Genomic DNA, 25507 nt, shown 5'->3' on the forward strand with positions numbered 1-25507 from the left:
CATAACTCTATACATTATATATCTTGAATTGTTGAATATATTGTTACATATTGTTCCACAATCAAATAAATAGGTTAGGTTACAAAGTTTGACATCAATCTTCATTAAAATGGAAATTAGAATTTTTTATTTGCAGATAAAAAGTCCATGATTTGGGTGAAGTCAATAACATGATTCACAGTCTGCAGTTGGACTGAAACCATGATAACTTGGAAATTTACCAAAATTTTGTCTATCCTGTGAGACATCAACCATGATCAGCCATGGAAAAGTCTGTCAAGCTACAACAGTTATTTTTATTTATTTATTTATTTTCAAAAAAAGATTCACTCTGAGCTAACATCTGTTACCAATCTTCCTTTTTTCTTCTTCTCCCCACCAGAACCTCAGTACATAGTTGTATATTCTACTTGTAGGTCCTTTTGGTTCTTATATATGAGTCACCACCACAGCATGGCTACTGACAGACAAGTGATGTGGTTCCATGCAAAGGAACTGAATCCAGGCCACCAAAGTGGAGCAATTATATTTATCTGAAATACAACAAGAACAGTTTCCATTAAACAAAATTGACCATAAACTTTAGGTATATTGAAGTGTTAGGCCCAAATCTTCATTGTATTCTGTATCCATGCTCATTGTCATGTAGCTTTTCAGTTCTACAAGGCAGATACAATTTCTTAACCATTGACTTTGTGCTCAGCTATATGATTTGCATTGGCTAATAGAATGTTAACAAACATAATACACATAGGAGCTTGAATCGGCTTTTGTTATAGCGCATTCTGTCTTCTGACTCAGTCATTGACAATCCAAGAAGATACTCTAACTAGCCCAATGGTACGCAGAGCAGAGCTATTGAATCACCAAGCAGATCCATAGACTAGAGATGATTTTGCTAGTTATGCAAGACTATATCAGGTTAATGAAGATGCTCTAGCTGATATTAACAGGGCTGCTCCAATAAATCCCCCGATAAAAAGCAAAAATTGCTTAATGTTACATGTCACCGAATTTTATATTCCTTATTATGCATCAACAGCTATATTATACACAACTCAAGATTGGCATGAATGACAATTTTAGATTTAGCAATAGCTACTTCTGAAGTGTGCAGTTTTTAATTTTAATTTTTGATGTTTTATATACAAATAGCAAATTAAATTTATATTAACAAACATAATTTAAGCAAACAAGATTCTGGAATTTGTTGGGGGCAGAGGTATGACTTCTTTGCACTTAAATTGTACCAATGCTTCCTGTGTGGAATTAAATAAATATTTGTTTTAAATTTAGAGTCTGAGTGCTGAATAACTGCTAGTTTACTATATTGCACTTGATGTATTCTCCCTGATAACAAGCTGTAAATATTTACAGTAACTCTATAAACCCATTCTGTGATGACAAAAAAAGAATGAAAGATTCACTGGGCAAACGGCAATGTGTACTAACTCAGAAATCTTTGCATGACAAACTCTGTGAGCAGATTCTTCATTTAAGTGGCCTCAACCTTAATTAGTGTGTTATTTATTATTTTATAGCTAATTTGCTAAAGTTTAAATTTAACAGATGCTAAATAATCTGTCAACTAGGGAGTTACATTGAACGCTGCTTTGCTTTATGAAAAAAAGGAATTTGAAGTATTAAAAATGCTAAAAGTCTTGGGCAATCCTCCACAATACTCTTTAAAATGAAAAAGTAAATCTTACCATCTTACATTAATGACATAACAATTTGCTGTTGATTGACTTCCTGACTGTCTCCTTCACATCTTTGTTCCTGAGGCTGTAGATCAGTGAGTCCAGCACGGGGATGACCACGGTGTAAAACACAGAGGCTAACTTGACCATGAGCCATGAACTTTTGGAGTCAGGAACACAGTAGAGAAATAGGATGGTCCCATGGAAAATGGTAATGGCTGTCAGTGGGAGGCACATGTGGAGAAGGCTTTGTGGCACCCCTCAGTTGAAGACAATTTCATGACAGTGATAAAACTAAAAAAATAGGAAGTAAGAATGATCATCAGGCTGTTTGTTTCATTGAATGTGGCAGAGACTAAAATGATTTTCTGGCTAATGTAGGGGTCAGAGCAAGACAGAGAGACATTGGCGGCATGCTCACAAAGTTATTTATTGTATTATTCCCTACAAAGGATAATTCCAATAGAAAGTAGGTAAGTGTCAGGGAACAGACTGCACCCCAAGAGTATGATACAGCCACCAAATGGAACAAAGCTTCTGGGACATTACAAATGTGTAGAGAAGACGGTTACAAACTGCCACAAATCGGTCATATGCCATCACTGCCAACACGAATGGTTCTGTCACCACAAATATGCATGCAAACAATAGTATGATGCATCCTGTGAAGGAGATGGTTCTGTCTTCCACGACCAAGTTTTCTAGTAGTTTAGGTGTAACTACAGTAGAATAACAGAAATCAACAAAGGATAAGTGGCTGAGAAAAAAGTACATGGGGGTGTGGAGTTTGGGATTGATCTTGATAATCACAATCATGCCCAGGTTCCCCAGCACAGTGACTGTGTAGATGGTTAAGAATAACAGGAACAGAGGCACCTGGAGTCCTGGAGATTCTCAGAATCCCAAGAGAATCAAAGTGACTTCAGCACTCTGGTTTTCTTCATTCCTGTGGACAAAATAGGGAAGTCAATTCAGAGAAATGAGAAGCTAATTTTGGATAAGGGAGGTTAAAATGAGGAAATGTTGAGAGACTTTGTGATTATCTATAAATAGTGCTGTGGAAAACTCTTTGTTTCAACTGTTACATTATTTAAGAGCTAGAATTTAATAATACCACAGTTTTAGAGTGAGTATGAAATCTGTGAAAATGGAATACAAAAGAAGGCGGTTGAGAGAAGAAGGACAAAAATAGAGTTGACCCTGTTACATTTCAAGTGATCAAATTCAGTATCCTCAGAGGTTGTTAGCATAATGAGAAAGACCAGTCTAGCTTTTTGCATAAATCTGAGTTTAGTTAAAATCCTCATCTTGGGAAAAATATACATGATGTTTCTATGATTTCTTCCCTGACAACTTGTTTAACTATGAGACCTTAGAACTCAAAAGAAAATTAATGAGCCAGTAAAATGGTCGAGTTACAATATTTTTATTTACTATTGTGCTATAACTATTTCTAAATTTCTCTTTCCAGTAGCTTTCTTACACTCAGTAATACACTTCTTTTCCCGTATTTAAAATATTTCCTTCAGAAGATTAATGCATTTGATCAACCACATTTACCTAATTGTTGCAAATTATAAAAATCTGTTACCCTTCCTTGGTGTATTGTAACATCAAGTATTTAGAGAGATTTGTGGTAGAAATAAAATTAACTGTAATATGTCCAGACCATTTTTATTATGCTGGAGACTTTTCTACAACATCATTATCAGATGGTCATTTTAGTGTACTTCAAAACCTCCAATTATGGGCCATTGCTTCCTGAGGTATTACAGTGTGGTTTTTATTTGGTTAAGGACCTTCTTTCATCAAATTGCTTTCAATAGACATAAAGATAATCCTTCCAATGCCCTGTTTTCTTAATTTCTGGATCTCTCCCAATAAGTTTACCTACACTTGAATCACTCCTCATTGACCATCGTCATAGTCTCAACTATGCATCTATCAATGATTATACGACCTCAAAAATGCCAATTTCATCCACATCTGTAACATAGTATGTATTGTACTTATATTTTATCATTTACCTTTTTAACATTGTGTGTTCACAGTAAAATAAAAGTCATGAAAGCTAGGATGGGGCACTAGAAGAGAGTAAGTATTCAATAACACATTGAATAAATGAGTATATGAATACATGAATGAGTGAACTTTAGGTATATAATATACATGTACTGGATAAAAGCTTATAATACTAAAGAAGTTAGACTTACCTATAGAGTCAGCACCACACTGTGAACTCACAATGCACTGAGACACATCTTGAGTCCTGCAAAACAGGTAGCCATAGTGAAACCCCATGGGACCTAAGCTTACTGAATTAGCATAAAATAAGGATATTTACAGGGGGGAAATAGGCTGAATTATTTTTTTTTAAATGTCCTGTGTTCCTCCAAAATGGCTCAACTGCTTTTGTCTCCCTTTATAATCCATTATTCTCAAAGCCACTTCCTGACTGCTTACTGAAACCTAAAATGGCACTAGGCATAAAAGCAAGTCCATTCTACGTAGAATTATGTAAAAATTCTGTCTTATTAGGAGCTGAAGTTAAGAGGCTATAGTTTTCCTTTGGTTGTTCTGACTTTATCCTCCAAGACCGTTTGCAGCACTTAAAGCTTCCCTGCATAAATATAAAGATATCATTGACATATCCCTGCTCTTTTTCTTCTTCAATTGCTCCTTAAATTCCCTTGATTCAATACTTGTGATTTAATCTTATACCACATTTATTATTATTTCCTGAAAGTATTTTTCAATTTTACATAAAACTCATTGAGTGCAAATTCCATAACAGAACATATTCCTTCCAAAATCTATACTCGTCTCCTATGGCTGTTATAACAAAGTCTCAGCAGCCCCGGATTGAAAGGGAATGCAAAGCCATCAAAGAGAAATAAAATTTTGATATATATTCAGCTCATTATTACCCATACATCTTTTCCACACAGGTAGCTTTTCACTCCACCTCCTGCACTCTGTATTTGTACCAAGAGACTTAGGGTAAAGTTCACAGTCCCCCATTTAGCCCCAGGAATCATCAACTATGTTGAGCTGGCTGAGAGCACAAGGTGCTGGGTGCACTCTTTCCCTCCTTTCTGATGCCTACCATCATGACTGTCTCACTGCATATCCACTGTGTATTCAGCAGTATAACAGGCATTTAGAAACCACGATATTGTAAAATATGGTCCTTATCCTCAATTTTTTTTCTTATGAGTATTATTCCAGAGAATAATGCATATAGTTACCAATGATACGTTGCTACCAATAATTCTTGTTTGTTATTGAAGACAAAGTTTGTGTGTATAAAGAGAGGAAAAGAATATTGTAATCAAGAAAAACTGAAAATATTTCCTAGTGTTGTAAGTCAGTGAATAATAATAAATGTGGTGAAAGATAAGGAATCAGATCTTCTAGTTGGCTGAACTAAGTAGGTATCATGGCAGTTAGAGTTACACAGATGTTTGCCTCCTGCAAAGATTATTGGAACACATTATTTTCCTTTTAAAGTTAAATAAAATAAGGATTGAATCAACTCACTTGAGTGCAGAAGAATTTGACTTATTCATTTAGTGAAGCTTCTTTGCTAAGATTAATGGATTCCAAGCAAGTTCCTGTTCAGAATTCAGCTTTTTTAAAAAAATATAGTAACAAACCTGAAAAAGTAGTGACAGGAATCTACAACATATTGCAATAGCTATTCCAGGGAAATGACTTTTTCCTTTAACCTGTCAAAAATAAATTCAGAGATGACAGAGAGAAAAGCAGATCAAAAAGATAAATCCTAACACCAAATGGTGTCACATGTATATGCCACCAAGACCTTAGGGACGTTAATCCTGGAGAACATCACTGAAGTCTTGCCCCGGAGGCCACAAATAGAGCAATTAGATGAGGTAATGCCCCATGTGATATTTTGTTCATATATAATTTCTTCTAAAGATTGGGGAATGATTTCATTGTGAAATTTAATCCATTGATCTTTTAAAAATGTTGAAGCAGACACTATATTTTTGTCTTTAAATACCTGTAAAATATAGAAATGTACCCAAAAAATCAGTTATTGGGCAACAATCCAGAGATAACTAATCTCAATCTTTGTTGTATTTCTGGTTTTCCCTTTCTATATAGATATACATTTATCAGTGTGTATCTGGATATAAAATTACTCAATAAGCATTATATTATAGGTACATTGATTATTATCTTTTCTTTTCTTTTATATAGTACTTTGAGTTTCATTTTCTATGAAAACCATTGATTTTCTTAAAATAATACAGTCTGCATTACTCTTCCAAATTTGTGCACGTTATTCAATTCTTACATTAATTATTGAAATTGTGAAAAGCTCATACTCTACTTTTCAATTTATAATCTAGGTATGTATATAAGATTATATAAATTATATAAATAAAACTAAATGTTTATTATTTAGGTATATAAGATTATATAAATTATATAAATAAAATTATATGTTTATTATTTAAGAAGCTGCCATATCTTAACAAATAAACATCTCAATCTCAGTGACTTGACTTAAAAGAACAGGTCAGTGAACTTTTTCTGTAAAGAGTCACATAGTAAGTACTTTAGATTTTGTGAGTTATATAGTTTTAACCCCAACTGTTCAATTCTGCATGTTGTAGCATGGATGCAGCCATAAGCAATACTTAAATCAATAGGTCTTACTTTTCTCAAATAAAATTTTATTTATAAAAAGGCAGTGAACAAGGTTTGGTTTGTGGGACATAATTTGTCGACTCATGCAATAAAAATTTATTTCTTGATTGTGCAAGGTCCAAAGTTATTTCGAGATCAGTAGACAGATGTCCTCTGAGTAGCGATACAGGACCTAGCCTCCTTCCAAATTGTGACTTATAATAGTCTGATTATTATAATGAAATTACAATATAGTGGGAGAAACAACAATTTACTTTAAAGGATACCGCACTTTTCTGCATTGTCACTATGCATAAAGCTTTTTTCTTTGTTTAGTTTTTACTTTACGATTTGTTGAGCTGAGCACATTAGGGGTACTCTCCACAAGTGGGGATAACTGAATAATGTCCACGATTTTTTCTGATTGGTAAAATCATAAAAAGATTTTGAATTTTGGGCTGAACTGTAATGTTAACATAGGATTGCAGGGACAGGAAAGAAAAACAAAAGAATCTTTAAGCAGATAAGACAGTCTGAGCCAAGGTGGGAATTTGGATGTTCATGTTCCTATCAATTAGAAGTAGAGTTTATGCAGGTAGCAGTAAGAGAGAAGATTTGAGGATCAGAGGAGCCAAATTGTGTACAAAATTGCAATTGGGATCTGTGTAGGTTGTTCAACCTGGTAATAAGGTTCAATGCCAATAGGAAAAAGATGGAATAACGAATAGGTTGTGGTTGTAAAAAGGTATAGGCGTTGTGAACGAAGTTGATTCAGTTCTAATATTATAATCATGACATTCAATTTGGATGCATTAATACATTATGTAGACGGAGGTAGCTCCCATTTTCATTTTAGTTTGGAAGGGAGCATTATGTTCTTGACAGCTTGTCATTGCCGGTAAGCTAATAGTTCCCAATAACTATTAATAATTTTATAGGTACCCTGTGATGTCAAGTGATTAACAGTGAGATGTATATATTGGAATTAGAGCATTTAATAAACCAACCAAGGGTCTGAAGATGTGTGGAACATAGAAGAAAAACAAAAAGAGATCCTGACTAATGTCTTCAAATATTTCAAGACTAAAATGTGAATGAAAGGCTGTCCTTGTTTCCTGTGTCTTCAAGAGAATTAATTCCATTAATTCAAAAACCACAAGAACACTAATTTCAGAACCAAAAAAGGATTTTCTTTCCGTAATGTCCAAAAACAGAATAGTATAAAAACCTCTCAGTCTCCCTGGGTTGCTGAATTGACAAATAGCAGATAAGAAGGGACTATAAAGATATGCAGATTAATGTGAGTAAAAGGAAGGGGGTGGCTCTTTGGGAAGAATGTCAAAAAAACAATAAAACCCCACAATGTGTCTCTACTTATGGCATGTTCTGTGACTAATCCTTATATTGGTACGGAGCTCTCACTAAGATCACTTCATATTTGGTGTTCTCAAAATACTCTATTGTTTTCAAATCATTTTTTATGCTTCTCAAATGCTGGAACTTACACATATCTAACAAGTTGGTTTAATTGCCCATGCAATAGAAGTATCTAATAGTAATTGAATAGCACACTCTAACTTTCCTAATCAATAAGGATTTGCTTCAATACAAGATTTATTAATTCTTGCCTATAAGTGAGGAGACAAGTCTTGTAAGCAGATAAGTAATGCATACTATAAGAAAGAAGAAATTCAATTCAGAATAGCCAAAAAAATCTAGTATGATATATAGATAGTTATATATAGAGATAGAGATATTTGATATAAGTATAGAGATATATAGAGAGAGACATAGATATAGTTATAGACAAAGATATAGATACCTTTGAGAATGGAAAGTGTAAAGTGTATGCCCATGGCTAGCACTCTGTGTCTACGGTAAGTTTCAATTAATGTGATTACAGGCAATTTTATCCATCTTTTTGATCTAAGCCGGGTCTCCAGTCCGGCATATATTTCAGAAAAGATCAAAGAGTTAGGGTGAACTCGATAATGGATGTCTTAAATCTCAGTCCAGTATTATTTTATTTTTTATTACAAAAGAAGCATTTAAAAAAAAAAGAGTTTATCCCAGTTTGACATAATGAGAAATATTTGTCTTAATTCCCCCAACATTGTCAATTCAATTTTCATCTATTTGTGGTCTCATTCTCAACCAACTTACATAGTAATGGGTAGAATTTTTTCATAAGGTCCAGTAGTACAAAATCCCTCTGCAAATAGTAGGAGAGGGTATGAATTTGTCTGTCCATTACAACTGATACAAACAGAAATATCCACTAGATGGCAGGATGATATCATAATTTAAATCAAGACACTAAAATCTCAGTATATTAGTTGCTTTAAGAGAAAAACAGAGAAAGAAATAAAAAACAAGAAGTTCATAGTCTGAATATACCTTGAAGATCGTTGATTGCACACTCTCTTCCATTAAGGGATAAGGAAATACATGTTCAAAGATGGTAAATTACCTGACTACATTTCAGAATCAACTCACCCATTATTTTTATCTTGCTTTCCAGTTTATTAATTTTGAAGTAGGATTACTGTGTTGGCTCTTGGTCACTTACACAATCACATAGTTTTGGGAATAAAGAGCATTAACAGTTCAATTCATTTATAATAAGTAAATACACAAATAAAAAGGGGATTAATAATATATACAGATATTGGTATGAACATAAAAATCCTTATGAAAATGCAAATCTTCCTATAAGGAACGGGCAAATAAAACAAATTAAATGATGAAAAATCTTTTATTTATTTATATACACACATGAGTATCATATCTCCATACACGTATGTATGCACGTATATGATGTAAAATATCATATATATGACATAAAATATTACAGAACTAAAATACAGCACGTTGATTATATTAATAGATTTAATAACAAAGTTGAATCCATCATTGTGATTTGCACATGAAATACTCCTAATAAAAGTGATTCAGTAAAGGTAAAATTAAAGAATAAGTTAGTGATTTCTAAATTAATTTTACTGTTGTCACAGAAAATATTCTGAATAATTTGAAATTTGTTGTTGCTTGATTTATAATCCAGCACATGACCAACTGCGATAAATTTTCCATGTGCACTGAAACACATGTGTATATTGTTTTTGTTGGGAATCATAATCTATAAAAGTTAACTACGTCAAACGTGTATGTCACTTAGAACTTCTATATCCTTAGACATTTCATTGCTTGTTTAGTCATCAACTGAAAAAGTATGTAAAGTTTCCAACCATGATAAAGGATGCATCTATTTCTTATTATAGCTCTGCATTTCTTCTCTACCAATTTGGAAGATCTGTCTTGAGCACCTGGACACATGAATTTTAATATCTTCTAAGTAGGTAGACCTCTAAATTATGATAAAATAATCCTCTTTATCTTTAGTAATTTTATTTCACTTAAAACCTACTAAGTCTTATATTATTATAACTGCATGAGCTTTCTTTAGAGGCACTTTGCTTTGTGTATATTTTTACAGTATCTTAAGTAGATGAACACATGCATGACTTACTACCCAGAAATTTACTCAGGTCTAAAACCCACAGAAATATTTATTTATGTTGACCAAATAATATAGCGAGATTCTTTGCAATACTACTATTCATAATACCTGAAAGTAAAAAACAAAAACAAAAAACTTAGAAAGTCATCAACATCTTTACGTATAAAATTTGGGCTATATTCATACAATGAATGCTATACAGCAAAGAGAATAAAGAAATTTGTAAACATGATGAATAGGGGCTGGCCTGGTGGTGCAGTGGTTAAGTTCGCACGTTCCGCTTCGGCGGCCCAGGGTTCGCCGGTTTGGATCCTAGGTGCAGACATGGCACCACTTGGCACGCCATGTGGTAGGCGTCCTGCATGTAAAAAAGTAGAGGAAGATGAGCTCGGATGTTAGCTCACGGCCAGGCTTCCTCAGCAAACAGAGGAGGACTGGCAGTACTTAGCTCAGGGCTATCTTCCTTAAAAAAAGAAAAGAAAGAAATATGATGAATAAATGTTATAAGTATAATGCTGATCAAAAGAAGTGGATACAAAAAAGTGTATCCTGTATAGTTTTGTTTATATAAAATTATAAACAGGTAAAATATTGGGGTTACAAATTTAAATAGTAGTTTCGTTTGAGAGAGAGAAGGAGGATAAATAAAGGGACCAAAAGTGCTTCTGAGCTCTGTTAACGCCCCGCTTGCTGATCTCTAGCTGGTCACAGAGCTGTGCTTGTTTGTAAAAAACTTGTAGTGATATTTATGCACTTTTCTGTATGCATACTAAAACTAAAAATATGTATATTAAAAATTCAATAAAGATATTAGACAAGGGCAAATAAAAACAAATAAGACGTCAAAATCATGATATGTGACAAAGGAGCATGCAGACCATAAAACTTTAAATGTATTTAAAACAACCACTATATTACAAACACTAGATTCCACAGTGAAGTTGTATATACAAAGACAAAGCAACAATTTTCATAAACCAGTAACTATAGGAGATTAGAGGAGGAATAAACAACTCTCAATTGAAGACAAAAGAAAAACAACATTCAGTAACAAAGGCTATAATCCCAAACAACACAATCACATATATATCACAGGACTCCGGTAATGGCAAATACGATTTCTTTCGATTGCAATTGAGCTGTCATAAAAATTGACGATACTTTAACTCATGAGTAAAACCACAATAAATCCAACAAAAATGATGAAAATGTAAAGAGTATTCCTTGAACACTAGTAAATGCAAGTATAAATTTTAAAAAGTTTATCAAACAATGACATTCCACATGAAAATCTAAAAGCATGCCATTAGAAAATACCAGAAAGAATATAGTCCACAACTGCAAAATTAGTATATGAGATATATTTAAGGCAATTATTAGAAGAAATTTTATGGTATTGCATATTGACATCATAAAATGAGAGCAAATAAAACATTCCACTCCAAAGGCCTAGAAAAATGCCTAAGATAATAACAACATCTAAAATTTAATGTTCCTACCCATCCTCCCAAAAGCCATTCAGATGAGGGAAAAGCAAATAAATAATCCACACTTTTTGCATCACTGTGAAAAAGACAGCCCTGTAAAATAGAAGTTGCCTATAAGTAGAGAAATATTTATCAGAAGTGAAGAGAAGTACCGCTGAACCTCAAAGTATCATAATTCTATGTGTGTACAGGGAAGAAGTCTGAAGAAGCAGGAATATAGCAATCTTAAACTGGAAATCTTACAAGCCTCACAAAACCCTCAACTTAGTTCACAAAGTTAACAAAAAGTCTGTAACCATACTATCCTCCTATATGGGGCTTGGGGGACATAAAATAAGAGTCAAAACATTGTAACCAATGAAAATATCCCCAAAATAATATAACACAAAAATAAGCAGAAGGAAACTACACCATAACATTTTAAATTGAACTAAATACCCTTAAATAATAATTTCACAATATTAAAAATATGCCTTGAATAAAAATTTCAAAAAAATGAAACATAAATAGAAGAAAATGAGTTATACCAAAAAAGAGTTGATAAGATGCAATAAAAAAATTGAAGAAAAAATAGACGAAATAATAATGAAATCAAATTTGGTTATTTGGATAGAGCAATACAATTGGTAAATGCCTAGCTTAATGTATCAAGAGATTAAAAAAAAAACAAAGAGAGCACTATCAATGCCAATTTTTAACAAGGACACTCTACAGATATTAAAAAATATAATAAACAAATATTATAAATAATTTTGTCTTTATTTTCAAGTCATATACCTCACATTTATCCTTCTGTCTTTATATTTGCCAGGACTTTGTTTATTGAGCTAGACCAATGTAACACACATATGAAATAAAACAAGAAATTTTGTGATGCTGTCTCACATATTTATTCTTAAATATACTATGTTTAGAAGCTTACTGAATTCAATTGATAAAATTTTCATTTAAGATTTTTACACTTCTGTTCATAAGAGAAACTTGTCAACTTTTTGGTTTTTATCATCTTATTTACAATTTGATGCTTAGAATGAGATATGCAGATTTCATTCTTTTTCTATTTTTTGGAAAACTAAACACATGTATGGAATTTATTTTAAGCATTGTCAGACCTTAGCACTTAACAAAATCCAACTCTCCATTCCTCTTGTAGGGTAAAGTATAGAGAGAAGCTAATTGTCATTTTTATTCATGAAAATGGAATAAATAAATGTCTCATATCAAGTTTTTTATTTCTTCTTGTGCATAGCCTGACATATTAAAATAGCACAGCCTGTATCCCAAGCTCTCATCCCCCCAACAGAAACATTGAAATAAAGTGCAGATACTATCAGAATCAACTTTGTCAGAAAATTGGAAAACGGTTAAAGGTTTAAAGCAACAAAAGTAATGCTAAAACAAGAAAGACATAATTGAAAAATGGTAGGAAAGTTTTGTGGCATTTATACTTGCCCTTGGTTGCTCCTTCCCTGGTGTGGTTGCAGTCTTGAAATGGTAGACTGAAATGGCATTCCCATTGTGAGATTCTGAACTCTACTTCTGGAGGGAACAGACACCCTCAATCATATTTGCAAATTATTGTGTATGTCTATTCTAATTTGTCTGGAGGCTACATGAAAGACTGAGGCAAAGTGAATGTCTTTGTTTCATCTAGAACAGAAACCTTGGGTGGGAAGAACAATGTGCATTGCTTGAAAACACTACAAGATGAATAATGACGCACTGATGCCTAAGGTGTAGAACAAACAGCAGGGTAGAGTTTATTTGGGAAATTAGGACATTCAAAAGCATCACTGTATGTGAGAGAAGTGGGAAGATACAGTCATGTTCAGGGTAAGATGCATACTCAGAAAGAACTTGTGAAGATCCTAGGCTTTCATCTTGGGGAGATCCCTAAGTTCAGTACAAGCCTGGCTGAATGTTGAAAGAGTGTCTCAGCACTCAGCCAATCTGCAATGACTGGAAGACAACTATATGATGTCTACCAGAGACTCACTTTAGATACCCAGAAACAAATAGGTCAAAAGTGAAATGATGGAAAAAGTTATACTGTGCACATGGTAAGGAAAAGAGATCATGCATGGCTGCACCAATATCGGACAAAACAGACTTTAAGTCAAAAACTGCTACAAGAGACAAAGAAGGCATTATACATTGATAAAAGGGTCAGTTGGTCAAAAGGCTATAATAATTATATATACCAAACAACAAAACCCTGTTAAAAAATTCAACTGCAAATTTTAAAGATTGTACTGGCTTTATTTAATGATTCATGAATAGGGCAGCATCCAATCTAGCAGACAGAAAGCAGTTCCAAGGAGCTAAATAAAGAAAAGTCTGCAGACTTTTATCAGCAGAGGGAAGCAAGAACAAGGAAGTTGTCCTAGGCATAAAAGCAGATTGGTTGTTCCAAGGTTACTATCATTTAGGGGATAGCAGTGGTCTATCATGCAGATTACCAAACTAGTGCTGACGAGACAATCCTGATTGACTGGTTTAAGATTCCATTTCTGGGAGAGCCAAAACTATAATTCAGTTAAGTCTTGGTTTGGTGATATGGGATTTAGCAAAAGTGACTCCATTTTGGGACTGTTGCCTTGTTTTTCACAGCCCCAAACTATATGAAGGAAAATTGACAGAATTGAAGAGAGACATATATAGTTCTATAAAAATATCTGGAGAATTCAATATCCCACCTTCACTAATGGATAGAACATCTAGACAGAAGATTAATAATGAAACAGAGGTCTTAAACAACACTTAAAATAACTAGACCTAACAGACATATATAAAACATCTCACCCAACAAAAGCGAAATACACATTCTTACCCAGTGCACAAGGGATGTTATATAGGAAAGACCATAGGTTAAGCCACAAAACAAATCTCAATAAACTTAAAAAGATTGAAACAATACAAAGTATCTTATACAACTGCAGTTGAATAAAGCTAGAAATCAATAACAGAAGGAAAACTAGAAAATTCACAAACAGGTGGAAATTAAACAGTACATTCTTAAACAATCAAAGGGCCAAAAAGAGAAATCAGAAAATTCCAGAGACAAATGAAAACAACACAATACACCAAAACTTATGGGATGCAGTAAAGGCAATGCTTAGAGGGAAATGTATAGCTGTAAAAGTTTACATTAAGCAATAAGAAAGATCTTAAGATAATAATCTATGTTTACATCTTGAGGAACTGAAAAAAATAAAGCAAACTAAACTCAAATCTACCAGAAGGAAAAAAATAAAGGTTAGAGAGGAGAAAAATTAAAGAACAGAAAAACAACAGAGAATAAAACCAAAAGTTAGTTTTCGTAAAGATCAACAAAATTGGCAAACCTTAGGTAGTCTGACAAAGTGTAGACACAAATAACTAACACCAGCAATGAAAGAAGGCGCACTACCAACACACGACAGCAATAAAAGGGTTATAAGAGAGTACAGCTAACAATAGTACAACAACAAATCGTATAACTTAGATGAGATGGGCAAATTCCTATAAACACACCAATTGCCTCAACTGACTCAAGAAGGCAGAGAAAATCTGAATAGACGCTTATAACAAGTAAAGAGATTGGATCATTCAACAAAACCTCTCAATAAAGAAAGTCCAGAATCAAATACTTTCACTTGTGAATTCTATCAAACTTTTCTCAAACTCTTCAGAAAAATGGAAGAGAAGGGACACTTTCTATCTCATCCTAATAGGCCAGCATTACTCTGATACCAAAGTCAGAAAAATAAATCACCAGAAAAGAAAATTAGAGACCAATATTCCTTATGTATTCAGTGCAAAAATCTTCAACAAAATGTTAACAACCAAATTCAACAGGATATTAAAATGATTATACACCAAGTGCCATATATCCTAGGAATTCAAGGGTGGTTCAACATATAACAAAATTAACCAATGTATGTATCACATTAATAGAACTAAAGAAAAGCCCCATCATCATCTAAATTGTCACAGAAAAGGACTTTGACAAAATCCAGCACCATTTCATGATTTAAAAAATAACGCAGAAAACTAGATACAGAAGGGAAGTTATGCAATAAGATAAAGCTCATCTATAAAAAGCCCAGTGCTAACATCATGCTCAGTGGTGAATGACTGAAAGCTTTCTACTTAAAATCAGGAAGAGGGCAAGGATGCCCATATTCACAACTGCCATTCAACATTGTGCTGGAGGTTCTCACTAGAATAATTGCACAAGAAGAAAAAAGAAGAAAAAAAGAGCATCCAAATTAAAAAGCAAGATGTAAAACTTCTTTTCTCACTGATGACGTGCTCCTATACATAGAGAATCCCAAAATATCCACAAGAAAGTTTCTCGAACTAATAACCACATTCAGCAAAGTTGGAAAATACAAGATCAACGTGCAAAAATCTGTTGTGGGGCGGGCCTGGTGGTATAGTGCTGGAGCTCAGTGTGCTCCACTTTGGGGGCCCAGGATCATGGATTTGGATCCTGGGCATGGACTCATACCACTTGTCAAGCCGTGCTGTGGCAGCGACCCACATACAAAAAAATCAAGAAAGATTGGCACAGAGGTTAGATCAGGGCCACTCTTCCTCAAGCAAATAGAGGAAGATTGGCAACACATGTTAGCTTGGAGCCAATTTTCCTCACCAAAAAAAAAACACATATATATCATAAATATATATAAAAAATATACATAGAAAAGAAAGAAAAAAATCAATTATGTTTTTTTCACCAGCAGCAAACAATCCAAAAAGGTAAGAAAGCCATTACATTTACAGTAGCATCTAAAAAAGTAAAATTACAGGGATAAATTTCACGAAGGAGGTGAAGGACTTATACACTGAAAACTATAAAACATTGCTGAAAAAAATGAGAAATACTTAAATGGAAAGATACCCACTGTTCAAGAACTGGAAGGCTTAATATTGTTACAATGGCAATACTAGCCACTGATCTACAGTTAGAAAGCAATCTCTATCAAAATTCCAACTTTTTTTTTCTGTATATAGGCAAATTTACCATCAATTGCATGTGAAATTGCAAGGGGTCCCAAATAACTAAAGCAAACTTGAAAAAAATCAAAGTTTGAGGACTCACACTCCTTAAGTTCAAAACTTACTACAAAGCTACAGTCATCAAAACAGCGTGCTATGACATAAGGTTAGATATATGGACCAGTACAGCAGAAAGTTGAGGCTGGAAATAATTCTAAACATCTATGACCTATTCATCTTTAACAAGGGTAGAGGGTGAATTCAGTAAGGAAATACTATTCTCTTTGACAAATGTTGCTGGGACAATTGTATTTCCACATACAAAAGAATGAAGTTGTATCCTTTTATCACACTGCATAAATAATGAACACAAAATGGATCTATGGCCTAAATACGAAAGCCAAAACAGTAAAAATCTTAGAAGAAAATACAGGGTTAAGTCTTCATGATCTTGGATTTGGCAATGGATTCTTGAATAAAATAAAGGCATGAATAGTAAAAGAAAAAATAGGTAAATTGAAATCCATGAAAATTAAAAGCCTTTGTGTGTCAAAGGACATTACAAGAAAGTGAAAAGACAATCTACAGAATTGTTGAAAACATTTACGAATCATGTATCTGATAGGTGATTAATATTCAGAATATATAAAGAACTATTATAGTTCAGCCAAAAAAAGAAAAACAACTCAATTAAAAAACTTTTAAAAGATTTGAGTAGACATTTCTCCAAAGAAGATATACAAATAGTCAGCAAGCACATTAAATGAATCTCACCCTCATTATTCATTAGGGAAATGCAGTTCATACCACAATGAGAAATCACTTCACGCTCATTAGGATGGCAATAATAACAATAATGATAATGATAATAATAATAATGGGAAATAAATATTGGCCAGAATGTCTAAAATTTGGAATCCTTGGACAGTGCTGGAGGGAATGTAAACTGGTACAGCCACTGTAGAATAGGGTTTGGTGGTTTCTCAAAAAGCTGTACATGAAAAAGATGTTCAAATTCAACATAGAAGAGCGTTTATGAATGCTGGTTAGCCAAAGCAGTTAAATATTCCACTCATTTACCTATTATCCTCAGCTCAAAAGTCAACCTTAAATGCTCTCCTCTGAGATACAGGGAGTAAAATCTGACTATAATTCTCCTCTACCATATGGTTTCCTATTATTTATTGTCAGTTGAGACTGGAAATCGAGAGGAGGGGAGGAAATACTTCAGTACACATTCAAAATAAAATGTCAGATTAAGGAGGCCTTGAGACAGGTGTGAAGAGAATAGAGGAAAATGAGTGAACGTGAAAAAATAAGCTAAAATTGCCCAACCAGGAGAAGTCTGAGAAAATTCTAAAGGTTCTGAGCTCTGATCTGTGGCTGGCTTTTGCAATCACTGTGTACTCTTTGTATATCATTCCATATTAATTCTAGGGCTCAGGGTTTAGCCCTAAGGTGAAATTCTGAGATGATTTTCGTACAACTTACTTCTCTTTCAAAAACAATTGTTCCAAAAACAATACTACATTTTCCTGAAGGCATTCTTCATCTCCAAGTTTCTCAACCCGTAGATCAGAGGGTTGAACTTGGGAACAATGAAAGTGTAGAAAAGAGCAAATACTTTGTCTTCAGTGAAAGTTGTGACTGGTCTAACGTAAAAGAAGAGAACAGGCACAAAGCACAGGACCACAACCATGATGTGGGAACTGCAAGTGGAAAGAGCTTTTGTGCGGCTCTCTGCAGGGTAAGCACAGATGGTGTATAATACCAAAAAGTAAGACACCATCAAAATCACAAAAGTTATCAAAGCAATCAGAACTGAATTAACAATTACCAAGAGGCCAATTTTGCAGGTATTAATGCAAGCCAATTTCAGCAAAGGATACACATCACAGAAGTGGTGATCTATTTCATTGGGCCCAAGGAACAGTAAGATGATGGTGAGAAGAAACTGAGTGGCAGAGCATATAAATCCCCGCGTACAGCAAGCTATGACGATCATATTACATCTCTGTCTGCTTATGATTATCCTGTAGTGCAGGGCTTGCAGATCGCCATGTAGTGGTCATAGGCCATCCCTGTGAGGATAAAGATCTCAATGCCTCCAAGGAAGTGAAGGATAAAGAGCTGTATCATGCAGTTATTACAGGGAATGATTGTCCTTTCTGCCAATAAATCAGTCATTAGTTTGGGGCTCACTGTGATGTATAGCAAAGGTTGGAGAGTGAGAGTTAATTAAGGAAGAAATACAAGGGTTGGTCAGTTAGCTGACTGCATGTGATATAAATCATTGTGAGTAAATTCCCATCCAATAGCAATGTAGCAAAATAAAATAATATAAAGCTGAGGACCTCAATGTTCTTCTTTCGAGGTAGTCCCAAGAGAATAAACACAATGACACTATTCCTATTTTCCATGGTCCAGTGGGGTAAAAATGCCTAACAGTCCCCCGAAAAGACATAATGTATAAGTCAATATCCAAAATGTTCATGGGGAAAATTGATGATAACTAACATCATCAATCTGTGTTTAATGGACATGATCCCAGTGTTTCAGAAAATAAAAATCTGATATTTAATAATTTTTTTCAGATTAGTTTCATGCTGATTTCCATAAATCAGTCCTTCAGGACATTATGTTCAATGTTGACATTAATAAAAATGAATGCATTCAATCAATCAATTAAAAAAAGTCTAAAAACTATTAATAGTTGCTAAATATTTTTCAATTCTAAAGGACCATACAACTAAGTCCTTGGAAAGGATATTACTCTGGATCCTTACAAATTGAAATTTGTTAAAGATGCAGTTGTGAGTCATAAAAGTTTCTGTTTAATGATATAGAAGCAAATGTAAAGCTTAACAGTGGTCACTAGTGGAATATATGTTACCTCAAAATAATTCTAGAATGAAATAGAAAATAAAATTAAAGATTTATATAATGATATGTATATATTTAAAAAGTGAAAGCTAAAAACTCTCTGTAAGAGGCCCTTGCAGTTGGTTTGAACAATTTTTGATAGCTTGTTTATCTTTTTCTTAGTGATTTGTGACAGTAAAATCCTGACATTTTATAACAGAGGTGTGTTGATTTCTATAGGCACATCAATAAACATCATGTACTTAAATGAACCACAGAATAAAGCATTAGTTAAAACTAAAAAAGTGGAACAGAAGGCAGTCTTATCTTCACAGTTTTGCTCTTGACTCAGTATGTTATAGTTTGCAAATCAATTTATTCTCAGTGATTTGAATTACAGGATGTATTTCTGTTCTATATTTGCCTAATTTATGTCTTTTGTCCAAATCCATAAAGAATCTTGACACTGCATAATTCTGAAAAATTTTATAGGAAGCTTGTGGAAAAAGGTTTATATGAAGACAAACATTTGGGACGCAGTGCTATTACTAATTATACCAATGTGTGAATTTGAGTACCCACCTCTTGATTTCTTTAAATTTAAGTTATCTCATTTGAAAAATGAAGAAATCTTCTTGGACTTGGTCACAAAATAGTTGTGAAACTCAAATCAATAAGTCGTCTTTGCTTTATTAACCATAGAGGTATTAATTGCTGATTTTATTTTCTTAATGTTAGTGTTGCCAAATCAGTAACCTAAATTTGTCAATAATAAAGTCTAGTAAATATGACTCCCATGTAGAAAATGAAATTTTAGTCATAAAATTATTTTGAGCAGGAAAATAACTGAGATCTACTAGCCAAATCCCCTAGTTCTAAATAGAAACAGTTTTAATTAAAAGGGTCTAGAAAATGTATGAAATGAATAAGAGTAGTTTGAATCTCTTCATCATTTAGCAATTATATTAAAAGAGGATTTGATATATGAAAATATAGGCAATTCAGCTGAGGTTGATCTTAGCTTCTGCTAATTTAGGTTGAGTTTCAATGATAATGAAAAAAGATATATAGAGCTGATAACCACATGGTCCAGTTGTCTTTACTACAAATTTTGACCTTAAAATGCATCATTTACACTTAAAATTTTCTTTGAAATTTTTGATGTGTCTTCTGCCCTAATCTTGTAGCTACATTTTCTCATCAAGTAATTTTTAAATTCTGTCTTCATCACTCTCTTTTACAGACTAAGTTCATTGTGTCACTTTCCAAATAAAAAATTCCTTTGCAATGGAGCTTTCAAACAAAGAGATTTATTTTTATGGTACAATTTTAAGATTTAGAATTAGCTTGTAGGGAAACCATGGAAAAGTAAAGATTTTATGCCTCCAATTATATAATGAAAATATTTCCTTACCTATAAATAAATAAAAAATTATTTTAAAAATAATATTTAAAATACTGATTTGGTCAACTCAAAGTAATCACTTGTTTATTTGAATGGACATAAATAAAACCATTATTTTAATCATGTGCATTGAGATAAGAAATCATTTAAGTTGTTTTTCCTCTCCCCAAACTAGACGTGAAAGTTTTGGGTTATACATAAGCCTCTGAGGAAATTAAGGTTGTTAGAAAAGTCAGGCAAAACCAATCATTCTATCTTCTTTTGACAGAAAATTAATTTTCCTGCTTATTAAATGTGGTCTGGTTTTTTAATCAATTTAACTAAATATTTATTTGAATCTCCAATTTTCTCCAAACTCAAGGCCACAAATAATGCTTAATTTTCCTTCTCAGTAATCTTCTCTTTTTATTTCAACTTTCCCATACATTTGTAGTTTACCACGTATAAACTACCACCTATATTTCTAGCTTTTCAATTTTAGAGTAGTAGAAGATCTCTAGTTTCTATTCTTGAATCAGCCATCAATTTTAAGTGTAAATTCCTAACTTCACTTCCTTTCACACTTTTCTTCATCTAAAATGTAGAAAAATAATTGCTTCCCTAAATAAGGCAGAGAGTTTGAGTTTCAAATTTAAAAATAAATGAAGAACTTTGAAAAAAGTAAAGGGCTATGCAAATGAACACAGTTTAAGTTCAGTTTGATGCACATACAAGAGTAATAATACCTTAGAGAGGCAAAAATTAGTTGAGGCTTCTATAAGTGTATGTAGAACACTTAAATAGTGTTTAGCAAACCAGAACTTGAAACCAGAATTTTCTAAGTCTACAGCCTGAGTTCACAGATAAAAGATGCGCATCAAAGCAACAGACAAATGTAGTGTTAAAAACTCCACTTTTTCACAATTACCTAATTATTTAATGCAAAACCAGATAAACTCCAAAGTTATTGCCCTTGAACCATTTCAGAATATTTTGATATGCAGATGACAAAATGAGATAATAAATTAAGACAAATTCTCTAATCTATAAAACTATAGGCAGTAAACAAAATCTACAAACTCAACCTGTTGCTCTCTCCTACATATGTAGCCCATTTATAAAGAGTAAGAAAGTTATACTCACATACATGAATAAAATGCACTAAATCTCCTCATGCCCTCAAACATGAACACTGCTACCACAGCCACAAAGAGTCCCTGTGTAAGAAAAATGGCTAGGGAAAAAAAGAGCCTAATTCATTCTCTAGAATAGCTCTTCACTCACTTTAGGAACTAGTATTCATTTGGTCTAGGGTCCCCAGCTACAAAATGATAAATCCACTATCATTAATTTCAGTTAAGATTTTGCATAACCTTTGGGCTTTCTACCATTGTTAAAAGCAAAGTTTTGAAAAATCTTAAACTTAAATAACATGAAATTCCTTGGGTTTATATACTGGCTTTGCTATGAATAAGCATATGACCTCACTACATTACATAAATACATTGACAATCAACAGGTCTAATCATTCTTTTTATTAGCTTACAATTTGAGCATTCCTATGGGCCTAATGTTCTTCTTAACACGTTATAGGTACAATCTTTTTCAATCCTCATAATAAGTCTAAGAAGTAAATGCTATTGATATTTACTTAATAATTAAGTGATGTAATTAACATTATTACTCATTTAATTTCTCTATGATTCAGTTTCCTCTTTTGGGCTTATTGTGAACCTAATAAGTAGCAGAGTCAAGATTTAAAACAAGATACACTCGCTTAGCAATATACTTCACAAAATATTACAAAGTTAGCTCAATTCCTGATATATATGGTATACTCAATAAATATTTGATAATATATTAAAACAGAGGATCTCAGTGACCTTGATATTTCAATTTTTAATCTATGCAAAAGTAAACTCTATATATGTTTAATTTTCATGATCCTAAATTTCTCAAAGACACAGAGACTTGTCTTTCATTGTCTTGAAATGTTAAAAAGTGCTTGTGCAAATTTAATTCTGAATTCTAGCCACTTTCTTTGATCTGTGTGATTTTTGGCATGTGCTTTTTTTTTTTCTCAGACCATCATGTCACTGATGGATACATACAATCCTGATGAATACATCTATCTCCCAATGATGTTGTGAGAATTAACTAAATAAAGTGAATGAGCCATCCAGTATATGGTGTGACTCAGCAAGAAAGTATTTCCAATTATTTTTATATTTGTTCTATCCTTGTTAAATACAAGTTACCATTCATTTAACTAATAATCAGTAAATGTTTGTTGAATGATTAAAATAAATAACTTTAATGATTTAAAACAGCATTTGGGGGCTGATCCCATGGATAAGCTGTTAAGATCACAAGCTCTGTTCTGCTGGCCTAGGGTTCACCAGTTTGGATCCTGGGCGTGGACCTACACACCACTCATCAAGCCGTGCTGTGGCAGCATCCTATATAGAAGAACTAGAATGCCCTACAACTAGGATATACAGCTATGTACTGGGGCTTTGGGGAGAAAACAAAAAAAAGAAGGAACATTGGTAACAGACATTAGCTCAGGACCAATCTTCCTCACAAAAAAAGGCATCTAAAAAAAAGTCCCAACAAATAGTTTGACTGGAAGGATCACATCTCGCAGGGGTAGAGATCTCAGGACAATGCATGGACATTTAAAAAGTTAAACAAATGAATAAATAAAGGAAACAGAATATAAATAAAATAGTTCAAAATTGATATTGTTACCATCACAACCATCACATGCAACATGGGCAGGCAAGGAAGTCAATAGAGATAAGGTATCAGAGAGGAAAGATTTGACATACTTCCATTTGACTTTTAAGTGACCCACCCAGGATCTTTGGTTATGTTAATTCTTGGGCCAACTTTATTTTTTTCATGAGACAGAAACAGGGATTAAGGTAGTGGTTACTGCAGGGAACTTATTTGTCCTTTCCATTTGGGTTTTCTCACTTTCTTGGTAACCTGTGAATCACTTTTTTTCTTAATTGATAGTCAACTTTCTACCAAAAAATCTAATAATGTTTTCTTTCTATTTGGAACCTGATATCCAGCTAAGCATCATTTTCCTGTCACTGTCTGACTGCCTCTTTTGGATGAAATATCACACTCTCAATGGGCAATTCCTTGATTTTATTGCTGACCAAATCTCAAAACAAATTATAAAATTCAGAGAAGATGCCTGTATCTACCGTATTTAACTACAAATGGCAGTCAATCTGTTATCTATAATGGAGACAAAAATATAGCCAGATGATCTTACACATCCAGGCAGGACAATGGGAAAGGAGGAAAAATAATTTACCACACATGCTCTTCCACTTCAGTTGTTGTGAATCCATTTTTATTTCTTCTTTTCAGTGTTTTCTCTCCTTCCTCATTGAAATGCTAGTCATTCACCTACTGTTCAGAGTATTTCACTTCAACTTCTTGAATTCACATTTCACTCAGCATAGTTCATTAGCCATTTATAGAAAAAGATTTTTGTATCATTTGAAAGACTACTGACACCTGTCACTCAAGCAATGTTAGCAACACTTTAAATTCAAGTGGAATAATTTTAATATCCAAACAAGTCACATCACAATCTATACTTTCATAGCTAAAATTATTCCTAGAGATGTCCAGGCTCACATGATTAACTGAATACTTAATAGAGTACACATTCTAAAACTGCATTTCTTTTATTCTAGACTATTGACTCTTCCTTCCAAATTGTTTGTATTTACCTTCCCAAATATTAAGCTCTTCCTTTAGATTTAAATTATCAGACCCACCTCAGCTAAGATAGTCTCTGGATTATAAATAGTATGCAAGTCATAATAAATTTTGCATGTACTTTAGAATTCTCAATCATTAGACATTCCTCCTGGGCCCCAGTGACTGAGTTCCCCTGCACTTTATTCAAAGAGTTTTGAGATAAAACAAATCTGAGTGGCTTTTGAGTGAGGGACTTATCCTTTCTGTAATCTCTATAAACTGACTGAGGAGGAAAGAATAGTTCTGGACCTTATCGTAGCTAATGGTCTTCATCTCTCCTCAAAAATTATCTTTATTGTATTCTCCTAGAGAAACAGAATAAATTTTAATTATTTCCAAGTATTAGTTAGGTAGATTTCCAGAAAAATTATGAACTAATATAACTTAGTACTATTTTATATAGATTTAAACACTTTCCAAAAAACAATTTTAAAAAATTTGCAGTTGAATATGTGTTAATTTTCCCCCAGATCTTTACATCATTTCCATATGTCTTTATTTCCTATGTTTCTTCTTTCACATCTGTAACCAAAGGTTGGAGCTGACTTCAACTGTGCTTTGTGAGCAGAATAAATAATAGCAAATGCTTATTGAAGATTTACTGTGTATCAAACACTAAGTGTTCTCATTTAATCTTCACAAGGACACAGTGAGATGGGCACTATGAGCATCATTATTTTACCCATGAGAAAATTCTGTAACAGATAAGATATATACATTTCCTAAGGCTTCAAGGCAAGGGGGAGATTACCAACAAAAGTCAGGAGAATAGCAAATTCTAGGGGAAGGGAAAGAGTAAGGACAGGAAGGGACATATCGCTGACTTTGGAGATGATGACAGAGTTCCACTTCTTGATTCATGTGGTCATTAGAGGGATATTTCCATTGTAGTTTTCTCTCTCTATCATTTGCAAAATTCTTTTGTATTACATTTTATAATTTAAATATGTGAAAAATATGTAAGAAAGCCCTAAAAGCCATATCCAAGGCACCTAAGCTCCCCAGGGTAATGTGAAATTTGATTTTCCTCCAAAGAATTAACTCAAAAGCAAATCTAGCTATTTTACTTTTGTCCAGTCCATTTCACACACTCCTAAAGGCACCTGTTTTTTTCTTTTAACTTTAT

The 25507-nt window shown here is 33.2% G+C and overlaps 1 pseudogene; it reads right to left on the reverse strand.

The window, feature by feature from the left end:
• Positions 1–1718: 1718 nt before the first annotated feature.
• LOC139040539 (olfactory receptor 5D13-like) lies at positions 1719–18048 on the reverse strand (annotated as a pseudogene).
• Between the last annotated feature and the right edge of the window lie 7459 nt (positions 18049–25507).

This window comes from Equus asinus, chromosome 17, assembly GCF_041296235.1.
Source record: "Equus asinus isolate D_3611 breed Donkey chromosome 17, EquAss-T2T_v2, whole genome shotgun sequence".
In the NCBI taxonomy this organism is placed as follows: domain Eukaryota; kingdom Metazoa; phylum Chordata; class Mammalia; order Perissodactyla; family Equidae; genus Equus; species Equus asinus.